General features: G+C 38.7%; 1 protein-coding gene across 7 annotated transcripts in view; it reads right to left on the bottom strand.

Annotated features, from left to right (window-relative positions):
• Window positions 1-15,479, bottom strand: part of NEBL (nebulette) — a 277,747-nt gene that overhangs the window by 238,758 nt on the left and 23,510 nt on the right. For 2 of the 7 annotated variants that reach the window (XM_068934609.1, XM_068934610.1), the window contains exon 1: window positions 2,873-2,984. The exons of 2 other annotated variants lie outside the window; for them this stretch is intronic. The gene's annotated coding sequence lies outside the window, so the exon portion shown is untranslated. Of the gene's footprint in view, window positions 1-1,913; window positions 2,030-2,872; window positions 2,986-15,479 lie in introns of those variants that run through there. 3 more of the 7 variants (XM_068934605.1, XM_068934612.1, XM_068934606.1) reach the window with 3 other exon arrangements.

The following is a 15,479-nucleotide window of genomic DNA, read 5'->3' as shown; positions in this document are numbered from 1 at the left end:
AGTGAGGAAATCCCCTGAGAAGAGCAGGCCTAATATACAACCTCTTGACCACAGAAATGTCTAGAAAGGCAGCTTGGGATAAACTCTCAAAAACCTCAGAGAAACCCCCTAAATCCACATTAACAATACAGCACTGGAGCTGGGTATGCCAGAGAAGAAGCAACTAAATCTTTGCTAGTTGTTCTCCTTGTCATGGGAATCCCTACTGAGCCTCTAGGTCTATCTGGTGTAAGGTAACAGCAAATCCACCACAGAGCAGAAATGAAATGAAATTAAATGAAATGTTAGATTCAAAAAGCTACTAAGCAAACTAGAAGAAAAAAAAAAAAAGTATCCAGAACTGTTCAATACAATGATGGAATTTCTAACTCAGGAAGAAGCTCTGTCACAAAGTGCTAGAAACTGGGCAGATACAAAAACAATACTGGCCACTTTACAAACAGGATGCTCCCTAGATGGAGCTCTGGTTTGGCCCCACAGCTGTTTCTTAACATTTTAGTACTGGATAGCAGGAAAAGAAAGGAAGCTCCAGTAACAATGCAACCCCCCACAACTCTTTACCCCTCTGCAAACCTATAAACCTCAACTCTTAAAGCTAAACATGGTAAAAGACCAGAGTTGAGGAAAAGAGTTGAAAAGAATACACAATATGAATAGTCTTTCTGAAGTATCTTCCCAACAACCAATTGCCTAACATCATGAACCTCATCAAATATATCCTGTAAGTTTTCTACTGTAAAGTGTGATCAATATGAAAGAGAAGAGGGCGGGGGGAAAGGATTGATGTAAATCATAACTGGCAAAACCAAGAGTGGCCTTTCCACACCATCTCTGAACCAACAGCTTTTTAAGTTTGCATTTTTATTCTGTGAATAATCCAACTTAGAGAGATCTGAGGGGGGAGCAAGTTCAACATGTTGGACCCCATATCAAACAGAAGTATATAGGTGTGTTACTCAACCGAATAAGAAACAAGAGGTGACAGGTGGATCAGAAGAAAACAAATACAGCTTCGATCTACACACACTGCCTCCATTTTACTAACAGATAATTAGGAGCAGTGGTACAGCCTGATACCATAACCCTAAGTATCAGACACCATTTCAATGCAGCCTTCGGTTTCTACAAAATATTAAAATATGTATAATAGATATTTTCACAAGCTATTGCTCAGGAATGTTCTTACTTTCAAGAATGTAGCTCACTTATCTAACTCCTTTGGCACACAGCAATTTGACCTCTGTTCAGGTTTCTTTTTGGAAAGAGTACAAGACGTAATCTTCATTTAGATGGAACAAAGTTATAAATCTTTCACTGGCATGCAAAGCTAAGTAGGAAAAGAGTTGTTTTCTTAGTATGAAACAAAGTAATATTGCACACAAAACACATAGTGCTAGAGCCTCAGATGGTTTGAGTTTGCATGTTTACAATAACATCAGTGGAACTATGTCAATTTACAGTCACACAGCATGTCACCAAGAGTTTCTGGTGGAGGTTGCATGAAGCAGTACCAGCAGTCCTTTCCACCCCCCCTCAGCCCATAATTTTTAGTCAACAAATCAAAGCAATTAAAGGTGGCTCTAAAGCCAGCTATAATTTGCACCTGCAATTATCCCTGTCCTGAATGATGTAATTTCCTTCCTACTCCCTGGAAATAGCACATACCATTAGAACTGTGGCTTCCAAAGTTGAAGTGTATAACAAAGCTCTTAAAGGAATAGCTGTTCGGCTTAACTGTCACAAATAAAATTTCCTTTTCATTAACTAATGAAATGAGATGTATGGCTGCACAAAGCAAAGAGAACACATTCTCCAAAATCTGCATGTCTTTTTATAGTGGGAGCATATCTAATTCCTACAAGCAGAAAGAAGTCTGGGAATAAACTGTCATTATTACTGTAACAAAATCAAACCTTTTAATAGCTGCCTTAGGGCTCTTTCCGTTTAGTTGGAAAGATTCCAACTGAAAAGAAGGGTCAGATGGCAGAACTGGGATTCCAGCTTCCTCATCTTCAAGACGCAGGGAAGAGGAGAAATGGATTTAAAAGACCCTGAACGGCACAGCAGCTTCTGTTACAAAAGAGTAATGAAAAGCTGGAAACAGCAAGACACAGCTTCAACAAACTCTTTTCCCAAAGTCCTGTATCCTGAGGAGGAGAAACAGTAGTCAGAGAAGAGAGGGGAGAGAGAGAGACTAATTTCCATACTGAGATGGTCATTGTGAGTGGCTTTGTAAAGTGCTATACGAGGATCATAAGGACTTCTTAAATATACAAGTAAGACAAACTAGGATCTGAACAGCAATATGAACTTTAATTAATTTATTGCCAGGAAACAGAATTTCTCCCTTTGGAAATGTCATTATACATTCTGTTTAAGGGCATTTTGTGTAACGTTTTGATAATCACAAATTAATAGTGTGCTGGGACACATGCTAAAGATTTACCAGTATGTGTGAGTCGCTAACAATAATCCAGCATGAGATATTGAAGAAAACAGGAGCCAAAGTGCAAAGATTCACAGAGGGGTGAGAGAGAAGAGGACATTGACCTTCCATACTGAAGCAGAATATGACACTGCATATTGAAAGACTACTACTTTAAAGACGACAAATGCTTTTCCATACCTACCTAACACAGCAAAATAAATGTAAATTTTTGGTAATTTCTGGTAATTCCTCTGGCATAACACTGTTACCAGTGTTAGCATTAACAATGTCTCGTCAATTCATTATAAACATAGGTATTTATTGCTTATTTTACATTAAAACACATATCACACCTAGAAATACCTGAGAATTATGTCAGTTACAACACAAGCCAATTTAGGTAACTAGCCTATTTCGACAAAAGTATTCAATTTTAATGCATACCAGTGCTGTTCCAATCTTCTTATAAATCAGCAGTGACATTCCTTCCATCTACTACACATTAAATGGGCTTACAGAGGGAATACTAAGTCAATGTCAGGACTTCTCTCTCTCTTTTTTTTTTTGATGCATTTATCCGTGATGCACTTAATAAAAATCAGCAAGAGCAGCATGCAGCCATAGCTTTCTCCTTTTTTCAAAACTCAGATTTTAATTGCTTGCTCTCCCAGCCACAACATCATGAAAAAACTCTTCTCAGAGAAAGAAGTGATCTGAATTCTAATGGCTGCAAGTAGCTGTTTATTTAGCAGTAAAAATGAACTGCCCCATGTTAATGAACAGTCTCTCCTTTCTTACTATGAGAAAATAAAACCCTTGCTACTGCCATTAGGAGAGTCATCAATATCTCAAAATAAACTGTCAAATTCTTTAAAGAACTCAGAGAAAGGAAGTTCCATGTTTGTCCATTATGCTTTGGCACTGTTCATCAATGATACTGATGCTTTTTCACCCCAAGCCTTGCTCTGAATTCCAATCAGGCTGCACCAAAGATACTGACTTCAGTTAGACAACTTTGAAAAAAGTCATTGACTGATTTGTCTGTCACCATGCTCCAAAAGGAAAGGTTTGATAATCAACCAGAAACCAGTGTGTTTTGACATTTCGCTGAGTTACTAGCTGCACACAAAGTTGCGCTCCTTCCATTCACAAAAGGCTTCATAATCCTGACAAAGACCCCCCTGCACAGCCAGTACCTAGTTCAAATACGTCAATCAACTTTATTAAACAAAGGCAAACAGTTCACTTCCAGCTTAGGAAGCCTCAAAGAATGCTGTCTGGCTCCTCCTAGCTATCCTAATACGCCTTCATGATGCTACTATTTTAAAAATCCTAGCACTACTGGGTATTACTGCAGCTGGGAATTAATTGGAGAGGGTAACTCCAAAGTCCTATCCTTCTTCCCTACGGGCATCTCTCTACCACCAAAGCCTGGAAGAGGAGGTGCAGACAACTCCATGCAACAGCACCCTGAGTTCCACTTCACAATAGGGAAACCCCTTCAGAAGCCAACTTAGGCAGGATCAGACCTATCTGCTCCACAGGAGTCATGAAAAATAAACTCACAGAATCAGAATCTAGCCAAAGGATAACAGGATGTATTTTATCGTTTATACCTACTTTCATCACCCCTTTGAGAAAACACATGATATAGGTGATGAGAAAAATTAACAATTTTTGTCATTAAGCTTAATAGAACCTCTGTCAAAAAATTATTTGTACAGCTATCAGAATAGCACAATGGCAGAAAAGGATTAGAAAGTGACTTGAATACCAAACACTTCAGTTCAAGAAACATTTAGCTCTCTTAAGCTTAAATCATTTCATTCAAGTTTTTTTTTTTTTAGTTGAAATAGTGCAAATGCACTACTAGGTTGTATGCCAAAAATATGCTTGATTCTGAAAAGATAAAATAGTCCTTTCTTGAAAAAGTCCCAGTTGTTTAAAGATAGATATTGAAATAGACACCACACAGAGGGAAAAAAGCAAAGGAGTGATCTTGGTTTGTCATCTTTTAGTTCTCTAAATAGCCCTCTCCCTCTAGTAGGTTTCTTGCTTGTTTGATAGTAAGCTACTCCTAGAAGACGTGTTTCAAAGTGCTGAACAGGCAGACAAGGGCAGGCCTAGTGTATTATTTATATGAAGGATGGTCCAACACATATGAACAATATAGGAAAGGATAAAGAACAGTCCAAGCAATACCAAAGCAATAGCAGAGCAAAAGATTTAAAGGGAAACAAGAGCCAGGCTGCAGATATCTCCTCCAGCATCATTTAGAGCTTGAATGTTTAAGCTAATGAAAAGAGAAAGGCAAAGGGAAAAGCAGCACAGTCTGATTAATGAGAAGAGACCCTAATCATCAAACTATCAGTGCTCTTCAGGTTGAAAACATTACCTTTCCTAGAAGAATGCGAATTCATGCATCAGAAGCAAAAGCACTTCAACATTTCAAGTATTTTAAGAAGCTAAGAGGAAGATATCTTAATTTATCCAAATATAAAGAACATGAGAACTGATAGTAGAGAACTAGTTTAGGACTTTCAAAAAACAGCTCAAGAACAGTTTTCCAACAGTAGGAAGATGGTAAATTTTAGATCTTCCATTTTACAAGTAATTCCGGCAGCTACAGTACTTCAACACACACATATACAAACACACACAAAGCCAACAATAGAAAACACAAACCCCATCAATTTTCTTGGAAAAAACATCTATAGTTAAAATCACTTCCATGTCTCCCATAAGGAGTATAGCAATTCATCAAAATCACCAAAAGGAGGTTCACAGGACAATAACACAGAATTAAAAAAAAACTATCAGAAACACAGCCAAACTAGGAGTTTGAAAAAAAAAAAAAAAAACACACCTCTCTCATCACAGTATAAACACTTTTCTGACTATGTTACAATATATTTCACAGCTTAGTATCAGTCCTAAGAGAGAGCTCCAATATAGAAATGTAATCAAAAAGGAAAAGTGAGTGTGTGGGCCTGCATTAATCCTTTTCTCTGGTACATACTAGTGCTATTAATTTACAATTAGTTCTTAGGTTAGAAAGTTAAGATTTTGTTTCATAAATACTGCTGGGAATTATAAGCAACTGCAGATGGAATTAATTGGATTTGGAGTAGGAGAAAGGAAGATTGTGTCTAACTTGATGATTTAAAGCAATGCCACCATCTCACTGTTTTTCATTATAATTACTGCTATTACGGTATGCACATCTGCTAAAGTCAAAGCAGACTCATTGGTAACAGAATGCAGTACAGCTATATCCCATGACCTGGTTGGATGATGGTCCTTTGTAGTCAGAGTGAGTACTTCACAGTATCTGCTCTTGAGCTTGTCCAGAAAATCCTGTCCATCTGCTCACCCCACTCTCGCATCTCCCAATGCAGAAACAATTGAGAAAGAACCAGAAGCAATATGGTAGATCAAAACCTGGTCACCAGGTGGTGAGATTTCCAATAAAAAAAAATATATGAAAAATAAAAAAAAAACATAATTAGTTGCTGCTAACACAGTATATGCTTTCTGCCAGCAAGAAAAAATTGACAGGCCCATTGAAATGAGTAGTAGGAGGACCAAAATGATCACAGGGTGATCCCATGAGCTTTTACTTGCTACCACTTTGACTGAAGTGTCTTCACATACACTGAAGCTGTATCATTCAGCTCAACCAGGGCAGAGATATGGATTACTGTCCCTTTTCTGTTAGCTAAAAGTACAGTTTCGTAATCAGTTTAGGCCAATGCAAGCATGTAATGTCATGGGATGTCAAAAGATGTGATACTGCCCCATCTCTACTCTCTCTCTGAAGCCCCGCCCTGTTTCAGTACTAGCAATCATGTAGCCACATGAGCACCAGTACTGGTCAAAGGCAAAAAAGTGATGGGAGCAGCAGAAGGGAGGGTAGAACCAAGGTTTTCAATGGCAGTGCAGTCCTAGCGCAAGTTAAGCTGACCACAAAGCAACAGAGAAGCCATATGAAAGAGTTGTATCAATTGCTTCTATTAAATAAGAAATCAATATTATTATTCAAGATACCTCTACAAGCCTCATTCAGATACTGTTTAAGGAAATAATACTTATTTCAGATTTACAAGACTATATGTTAAAAAAAAAAGAAGAAGAAGAAGAAAAATTGGTAAAATAAGTAAAATCAGTCCCTCTCTCATACTTTCAAAATAGAAAAAAATAATTAATTCTGCTAGGATTCCAGTTTGTGTCATATAAGTAAGGTTATTTTAATTCCCCATCAATTAACTTTCTTCGCCACAAATGAAAGCTGCACGAACTGGTTTTTCATTCCAATAAAAGAATCAAAATTTTAAAATATCACTTCTGAGCAAACTAAACGGAAATATTTTTATTTTAAGAAATACCACCCCACCTTCTCAAAACTAACTTTCTATGACATAAAGCAACATCAGGCATCATCTCACATTAACTGCTGTGTGACTAAGTACTCTGTAACGCTCTCCTTTAATCCTATTTTTCCTTAGAGATGTCTAATTTTTCATAAAGTATTTAAGTGCTCATCAAGCCAGAGATCAAGACAGGCAGAACGAGTCTACAGTGTGCTGTTTTACGCTCTTACTCAGGAGACAGGACAGGACAACAACAAACAGCGCTTAAGTGCAAGAGCGTACCGTCCTAAATACCTGCTCTCCTGATGTTTAGAACAGCAGCGAAACACGGACGTTCACCCTGCCTTGGGGTAGGAACTTAGTTCCCCAAATCCTGCCCAGTAACGGTGACTACTGAGCAGATGAACAAAGGTGCACAGCATCAACTGCATTCAGTATCCAGCCTCTGCCTTTTCTATTTTCACTCGCTAATAGAGGAAGCTTGCAAAAGCTATTTATTGAGAGGGAAAAAAAATCAGCTTTATTAGAAATTGCATCAAATTTTCTCTTACTTAAAATTCTATGGGCATATCTATACAAGGAAATTTGTGGATGCTAAGCCAAATTAACTCCAAGTATGAGTTCAAAAAATGTTAGTTAAATCCTGGTAAACCCCCAAGCGGACATTTTCATTCATAAGTAAAGCGACCTAGTTTAATCTGATTTAATTAATATGTTACCATTTCACCCCCTTGTTAATTAAACTTAACATTCCTGAGCATGCCCATATAGTCACACTGTAAAACGCTGTGAAACACAGAGCCTCCACCATTTCTTCTCTCCCAGGTTCTGCACTGGTTTTGTGAAAGCTGGTGCGGGGTGGGGGAGTGGAAAGGTTCCTCATGCGACAAGGGAAGCGGGTGCCCAGGCCGCAGGTGCAAAGCATCAGTCCAGGAGGACCCCGGCGCAGAGATGCCGCGCCGCAGCAGGGGCACGCCGTGCAGGCGGCCCCGCAGGGCTCAGCCCGCCTGACCAGCTCCTGCCGCCCGCGCCTGCGTTTGGAGCACAAGGAGCCGGATGCATGAGCGGATTATGGGAGTCTCCAACTCAATCAGCAAGTTTGGGCAGGTCCGAAAAAGATATCTGTCCTCCCAAGAACAAATCTGCTTTAGAATAACTGATGTAATACAATATTACCCAAGAACAATTGTTAAGAACATGGAAAGCTGCATTGTCTGAATGCTTAAGAAGACTAATCTAAATAAATATTGCTTTTAGCTTACTCATGTTTTATACAAGAACACAATTTTTCATGCTATTTTCTGCTCAGGCTTTTTTTTTGTTTCTATTTATATCCTTGCAAGGCCAATGAATTAAATTCAGTCCCCATAACCAAGCAAAGCACAAGACTGCAAATAAAGTTGGGATATAAATGCTCGTTCTAAGCCACAATAATCCTGTTTTCAAGTCCTAGGCATTTAAAAGCACAAAATTTCACTTATATCAAGCTCCTACAGAATAGACAAAAGGGCACTGAGATTTCATACACAAAAAAAGAAACTGTATTCCACTTAATTTTTACTTATTCCTTCACTGCGGCATCCGTAGTACTATCAATTTAGGGCCAAAAAGGCAAAATAAGTATTCCACAGAGTTTGCTGAACTGGAATTCTTTCCCATGTGTGGAGCACTTGGTGATAAAAACAGGATCTTTCTGTCCTCCCTCTGCTCAACTGCAAACAGCTCCTATCTGCACTGACACTCTGATAGTTGTCTAGTGGCCTATGCAAAAGAGTTGCTAGTTCTGTTCCTGCTGGGCAGGTATCCAAGCTGTAAAGCTACTGTTCACTTGTCACTAATTGATACCCTTGGTAGTCCATTACAGAAACTATGGCATGAATAAGCACCTCTCACTGGTAAAAATATGCTCAGAACATGGTAAAAAGATTGAGGCACACTGGCAAAAGAGCATGAGAAAGGCTTCACTGCTACTCATGCTCCAACCATTCAGAAGATAAATAGAGGGCTTCATTCTTCAGATCTGTCACTTTGGCATCTTTCGTAGCAATAAATTAGCATTTAAGAAAAAGCTACAGGAAAATGAATTCTTCTTGCTGGTGACAAAACCCAATTCTCACACATAAACATAACAAAGGACAACCACTTCATAAAATATTCTTTGAAAAATAATGTATTATTCATACGCTGAATCATGCAAAATTTCTCTGACCTTTTGTGCATAGCTTTTTCTGGATGTCATCTACTGTTTTATAACTTTTATGGATTTTTTTATTCTTTCAAATTCATCAAAATTAATGTTAGGAAGTGATTTGATATTGTATTTTAAAACATCACAAAATCATTCTACTAAAATCAGAAAAGGAGGCAACGTTTATCCTTCTCCAGTCTCTCCCAACATCTATTCATGAAAGATTTCACTGACTGCTAGAAAATCCTCTATTCTGGTCTCTAGCTTCTTCATGCATATTGTATTGTTTAATTACATTAACTTACTGAACAAGCATTTTAGTAGAGATACATTTAATTTCCCCTTTAACTAATTCAAACAACAAAGATAGCATTTGATAGTAAATTCCAATTTACCACATCTAACAATCTTAAAGGTTAGTGCTCAATACTAAACAGCAGGAGAGAGTAATACCAAAACTGTGCCAAACATACACAGACATTTCTAGCATTTGAACTATAGCTATTCATCTGATCTTGCAGTAGCACATTCACTATAAACTAACATACAGTCATGAGTGCTATCTCACTACTGCTGTCATTGAATTGTCACACTGATTAGAATTTGCCTTAAAATGAACATGCACAGTTTCCTCTAGTTTTGTATGTAATTTTTGCTAAGCGTCTAATGACAGAATTTTTTAATCCTTCTCCCAGGCCAAATGCGCCAGCCAGTCTGGCCCCATGCACCTAGTTCCCATACTACTGCTTTATCATTATCCCATGCCTGTGAAACCTTGTACTTCTCTGACATCACCTGAAAATTAGAGTAGTTGGAATGCGGACAAATGTAGCTTAGAGAAACAGTGCCTTTCTAATTTCTTATTGATATACCCAGCCAGTGTCAAAGCATGAATTGTAGAAGTCGCCATAAATCTCAGACATGCAAGCAAGCAGTGTTTAATGGAAGTTTTCCAACAATACAGCTGATTACAATTACTGGCAGAAACGTTTCTGAAGATTCACAGAAATAAGTTTTGTGTCTAGCAGGCAAAAAGTAGGGAGAGTTCAAAGTCACAAGCATTCAAATTGAGCTTACAAATAAAATTGGACTGTCTTCATCCCATTTTACAAGAAAAGCAAAAACACAAAACAAAAGGCATTCAGTTTTCATGTCAGTAAGCCTGGCTGAGATACCATTACGAACCCACTGCTCTACTGAAATAATACATCCTATTGTTAGGACTGCTGAGCACCCAGCAGTGAGCTACACCCAGCGGGAGTAGCAGCTTTTCAGCTTTTCTCATAGTAGGCCTGCTATATCCATACACATATTTTCTAAAACTTCACAGTTCAGGGCACCTCAGCTATTGTCAAGAAGTTCCTTTCCAAGTTCCACTGCATGTAAGCAGTATCTAGTATTACAGCGCAAATATCACATTCAAAAAAATCTAATTAACTGTTTACTAGTAGGATCTGTACTTCCTGGCTCGGTCTTCTAACCCAGGTTGTTGCAACTGTTACACAATATCTACGATACAAGGAAAAAAGTATATATATATGCTACTTCCGGTTAAAAGTCAACACAATTTAACTTTTAGAATGAAAACATTAAAATCAAACATAGAAGTTCCTGAGACTGTACAGATCAACCTGTTAGTTGCCAAAACCCTGGTTGACATGGAAATAAGTACTTCCTGTACTACCTTTAAAACAGCTGATGTTACCTTGGAGCACAATACAAAACTGCAAAGCAAAGACCAACTTTGAATATCTTGGCTTATGCAAGTCATTGCTGAAAAATTCTAATTACCTAGAGGCAATTCCCCTCTGGGTATGATTTTTTTTCCATATATTACAAAAATAAATAAGCTAAATATTTTGCACAAGTCTTATAAGCAGAATGCAATTCTGCAGGATTTTATCTTACTGCATTTGTTTTCTACAACCCCAGCAATTACATTCTGGTAGAGATACTGGCACAGTATTTCAAATATTCTTCTGAGATGGACATCTCAAAGAGCCACAGAAATGACACAATTCTGCACGTACTTGTAAAGGGACATCTGAAGCTACAACACCTCAGCTTCTGTGAGTATGACAAGATGAAGAAACAGATCAGGCACACCCTGCGTAGGACTGTGAATATAATACTACTACAGTATGTGGGAGGCAAAATATTTCATTGCAAGGAAAATCTGACAGTGGAAATTTCCATTCCTTTCATAGTTTAAATGTAGACTTGGATCTTATACATGAAAAGTATTTAAAACTGGGAATGCCCATCAGTTCAAAAAGTCAGTAGCGATACCTGTACCAACAGAAGCAAAAGCTACATCAATATCTTGATTTTACCTTAGTAATTGGTGAAATACCTCATAACTCTAGAGTGTACACATCTCCTATGTTCACAACACACACATAGAGATTACTGGCTAGGTAGAACATGTGTATGTTCAACCCAGCTTACTGCAGATGAAAACAACTATGTTGCAGCCTATTTCTACTTTTGCTCAAAGTGTTACCCTTTTTCTTCTCTGTGCTTTTCTTTTAAAGCTATCCCTAATTCTAGCTGTTGACCTTTGATGACCACATCTTTTTTCTGCTCATTTTAACGCCTGCAGAACACACATGGATCATCCCTTCCATTTGCATCAGCTAGCTCCCACTTGCTTCAGACACCAGTGAATTTTGCAGGTCTCCTTGGGCTTTATTCTAGCCTTCCTAGCTCTCTCGCATGTAGTAGCCCTTCCCCAGCACCTCCACACCAGTCCCCCAAAACCCTAAACATACACTTTACTTTTCAGTATGCATCATTGTCTGAAATAGATGTGAGTATTCACGAACCAATTGTTTTACACTGCGTATAATCTCTTGTCCACATAGTAAGAGCCATTCAAAATGAGTAGAACTTACTGCGAGGTTCTTCCATTCTTGATTACAGTCTTCAAGTTAAATACCACTTTGTATAACACCCAAGAACACCTCAGAGTTCAATAACAAAGTTACTGCACTTTCTGTCATTTCAGAAAATTCAGCTTGCAAAACTTAACAATTGAGGAGAAAGAGGGGACTGGATAAGAACATATGAACAAGCTTGTAGCAGCAACCTGATTTATGAGAAACTCTAAACAACAGGAACAGCTTAAGATCTGTATAGTTTCACTGCAAGCTGCATAATGCAGGTGCCGTTCTCTTATATGAGGAAAATGCTAATGCAACACTAAAATCTGTCAAACACTAGAACATACACAATTTCAAAATGCAATAAATTTGCTAAATTAACATCACCATCTTCTCTTATAGAACACCCACAGTGTGCTGGTACTTTGTAGGTAAAACTTCATCCTTGATATAATGTTTATAACCTCTATGGATAACATAGGAGAAGCAGCACTGAAGGTCAATGCAGTTCGAAGATGGAATAAAGCAAGGATGTTGTATTTGTCCTAGGTTAGGAAGGGCTACTTGTTGCTAGCTTTCAGTATTTTTCTGTGTTATTTAACTTTTCAAAGTAAGCCTTAGTGAGGATGCAATAGCAAAGGCAGAATTTAAAGGTCCTTTTGAATGCTTGTCCACCAAGGAGGAATTTGAATGAGAATGGAATCAAGACCCGACACACAGGGGCGGAAGTGAAGGGAATGAAAAAGGAATTAATAGTAACATATCATCAAGCTAGATATGGTCAAAAATGGAGACAAAATAGAGCAGCTCCTCACCACATTTATGAAGGCTGATGAGAGGCAAGAGTTGGGGCTCTGGACATTCAAATAAAGAAAAGGAAACAAACAAACCATCAGAACCAATACAACAGTTTTGAAACAAAAGTGAAGACAGGAAGGAAACTACTGGCGATGCAGTGAGTGTAATGCACTAGGAAATGGTATCAAACGGAGGGAAACGGAAGAGGAGTGAAAGTTACATACCACAGCTCTGATTATGCAGGACAGGAAAACGTAGCCGGGGCAATCAAGGAAGTGCAGTAGTACAAGAGCCTGGGGGAAAGAGGTGGACAGGTTTTGCCATGTTTACATTTTATTGGCAGAAGGCCATGTGGAAAAGTCTAGTGTAAGGAGGGAGAGATCATCTATTAAACACTTATGCACAGCTGGAATATAAAGCCCCACAAACAGACAAGGTTACCCAGGGATGAGTTAACAAGTTAGAATAGCAGACACCCGGTGGTGGTCCTTTTTCCCCGTACCATAAATAACAAATAAGACACCGTAAGATACCACAGATGCTGGCAAAATCCATACCCACACTTGGAAAAAAACATTCTGAAGCCTAAGAAGAAAAGCATTTTCCATGTGAGTAATTAATTACTCTGATGTCACCAAAAATACTCAGACATTACAAGCGTAAAAAGGTGCCTTATGCTGCAAGCAGCTAAAAATTCTGGTTAACAAATCTAAAGCGCAATTTCTAGGGAGCGAAGGAGACCTGGGAAGAGAGCGTCCAACAGAGAGTTAGCAGTAACGTCTAGGATAAGAGAGCAGAAAGCATTTTCGAGCAGCACAGAAGCATAAAGGAGAAGGAAAATGCAACTGTAGCTGCTGAGGAAGCCGGAAAGAAAAGGGCAATGTTGCCAACACTCAATTTTATCATACACGCAATTCTGACAGTAAATGAAACTCTTACCTTGCCTATGTCTGTACAGAAAAAGGCAGATAGCAAGCATTTTTAGTGATACAGATTAATTCAATTCTATCTTAAATAAAGAGAAATCATAACTCTTTTCATAAGTTTAGGTGTATAAAAATCGAATATAGAACTGCTTAGTTTTTCTAATCATGTTCCAGTCAGGGCTACTACACCATTTTACTGTGCATCATATGGTACTGTGTATAATTACTGTGTAAACACATTTAACTGTTTCTGAATACATTCTGAAAAGGGCTGAATGAAATAAAAATGATGCAGAGCCACCATCATCACTGTCGTACCATATTATTGCAGCATAACTTCACGGCCAGTCTCATACACTTTGATAACATTTCTTTCCCAAGCATTCATCCTAAAGATGAATTAAAAACCATCCCTCCCTAGCTCTCTATTATCTGCTGATTTCTTTAATCACATCTCCTCTTAAGTCCTGAGGTTTTCCTTCTCCAATTTTACTTTCTTCTCCTTTTAATTTAGATCCTCGCTCACTCACAGCCTCGACGCCATTTCTTTATTTCTCATTCCTCCTCCACAGCTTTTCTGCTTTCATTCTGCCTACTGCCCTCCTTTTCAGCTATCTGTACACTGTAAGAAATATTTAAATAGAAGATCTCACTTTCCAAACTCTGTTCCCCCGTCAGTCTGAACGGGTGAGGGCAGGCGCGGGAGCTAGGAGACTCGCGTCGCTAAGCAACCGCTTAGCACCCTGCTCAAGAGAAAGGGAACAAGCTCTTGTCTCTGATGCTGCAATGGCCTGATTTGCAGAGAACAACGGGCCTACATACCTCAGCCGCGGGAAGATCAAAGTCCTGTTAATTTTTGGAGGAGCGTAGGAGGACAGAGGCAAGAGTAGACTGTCTTTATTAAGTAAAAATGTAAATAAGCTTCCCTAATGCGTCTCCCTGGATGTTATCCTCAGCTCTAAAAGTTAAACAATATTTTGTAGTTAAAGAACTTTTGGAGAATTTTACCGCCAAGGTCACACAAAATAATGTTCAAAAAAAAAAAAAAAAACCACCACCTCCACCAAACAGGATCTAGATCTCTGGATTCATAACTGTGGTTCACCCAATTAGGAGGTCTCTCTGCTACTTTGTTACCGTGTCTGACCTTCTCCTAGGTCTAGTATTCCTACAGCACGGTGAGGCTCTAGGTATTCTGGAGATTCTGGTCATAGTGTTGGTACATTCCCTGTTAGGTAAACCATGCAAGTGCAAAGTGGCTTCACCACAGCCAGTCTGAGTCTGGTCAAAACTGCTGCATATGCACAGATAAACTGCAGGGCACTGTCCCACTGCAGTATCTAAACTGTGGTACCATTAGCCGAGATTATCATCATCTCATTCAGATGTAATTTCTATGTCCTCTCTGAGTTTTTTTTCCTTCAAATCACAAGTATAAGTATCTATCTGGATATGAGGAAGTGCACCGTAAGAGCCTTACCCCAGACCCTGCACCTGATTTGAACTAGGCTCTAGATGGCCTCCTTTACTGAAAACCGAGGATGCCAGCAACTGACTCCAGGGTGGAAGGCCCCATTCTGGAGTGGAAATTGGAAAGTTTGGAAGATGAGCATAAAGATGTCATTGTCTTCTCACTGAATAACATATATTACTTGCATTTCGTCTTCCTAGATCAGACTGTAATCACTGCCTCACGCATCATTTTTTTCCTTTTGATCCAAGTGGATGAGATAGGAATACTCAATTCCTGAGGCAGACAGATACTAACTACTGGACTTTGGAGTGATCAAGGTAGTCAGCGTGCAGACTTAAGGATTTCAAACAACTCTGCATCTCAGACTAGACTCTAACTGTGGATGGAGTTCACACCTTTATTCTAGCACCTTC

Source organism: Struthio camelus, chromosome 2 (assembly GCF_040807025.1).
Source record: "Struthio camelus isolate bStrCam1 chromosome 2, bStrCam1.hap1, whole genome shotgun sequence".
NCBI lineage: Eukaryota > Metazoa > Chordata > Aves > Struthioniformes > Struthionidae > Struthio > Struthio camelus.
Note: the sequence above shows the minus strand (reverse complement) of the source record. Positions and strands in the feature narration are given on the sequence as shown.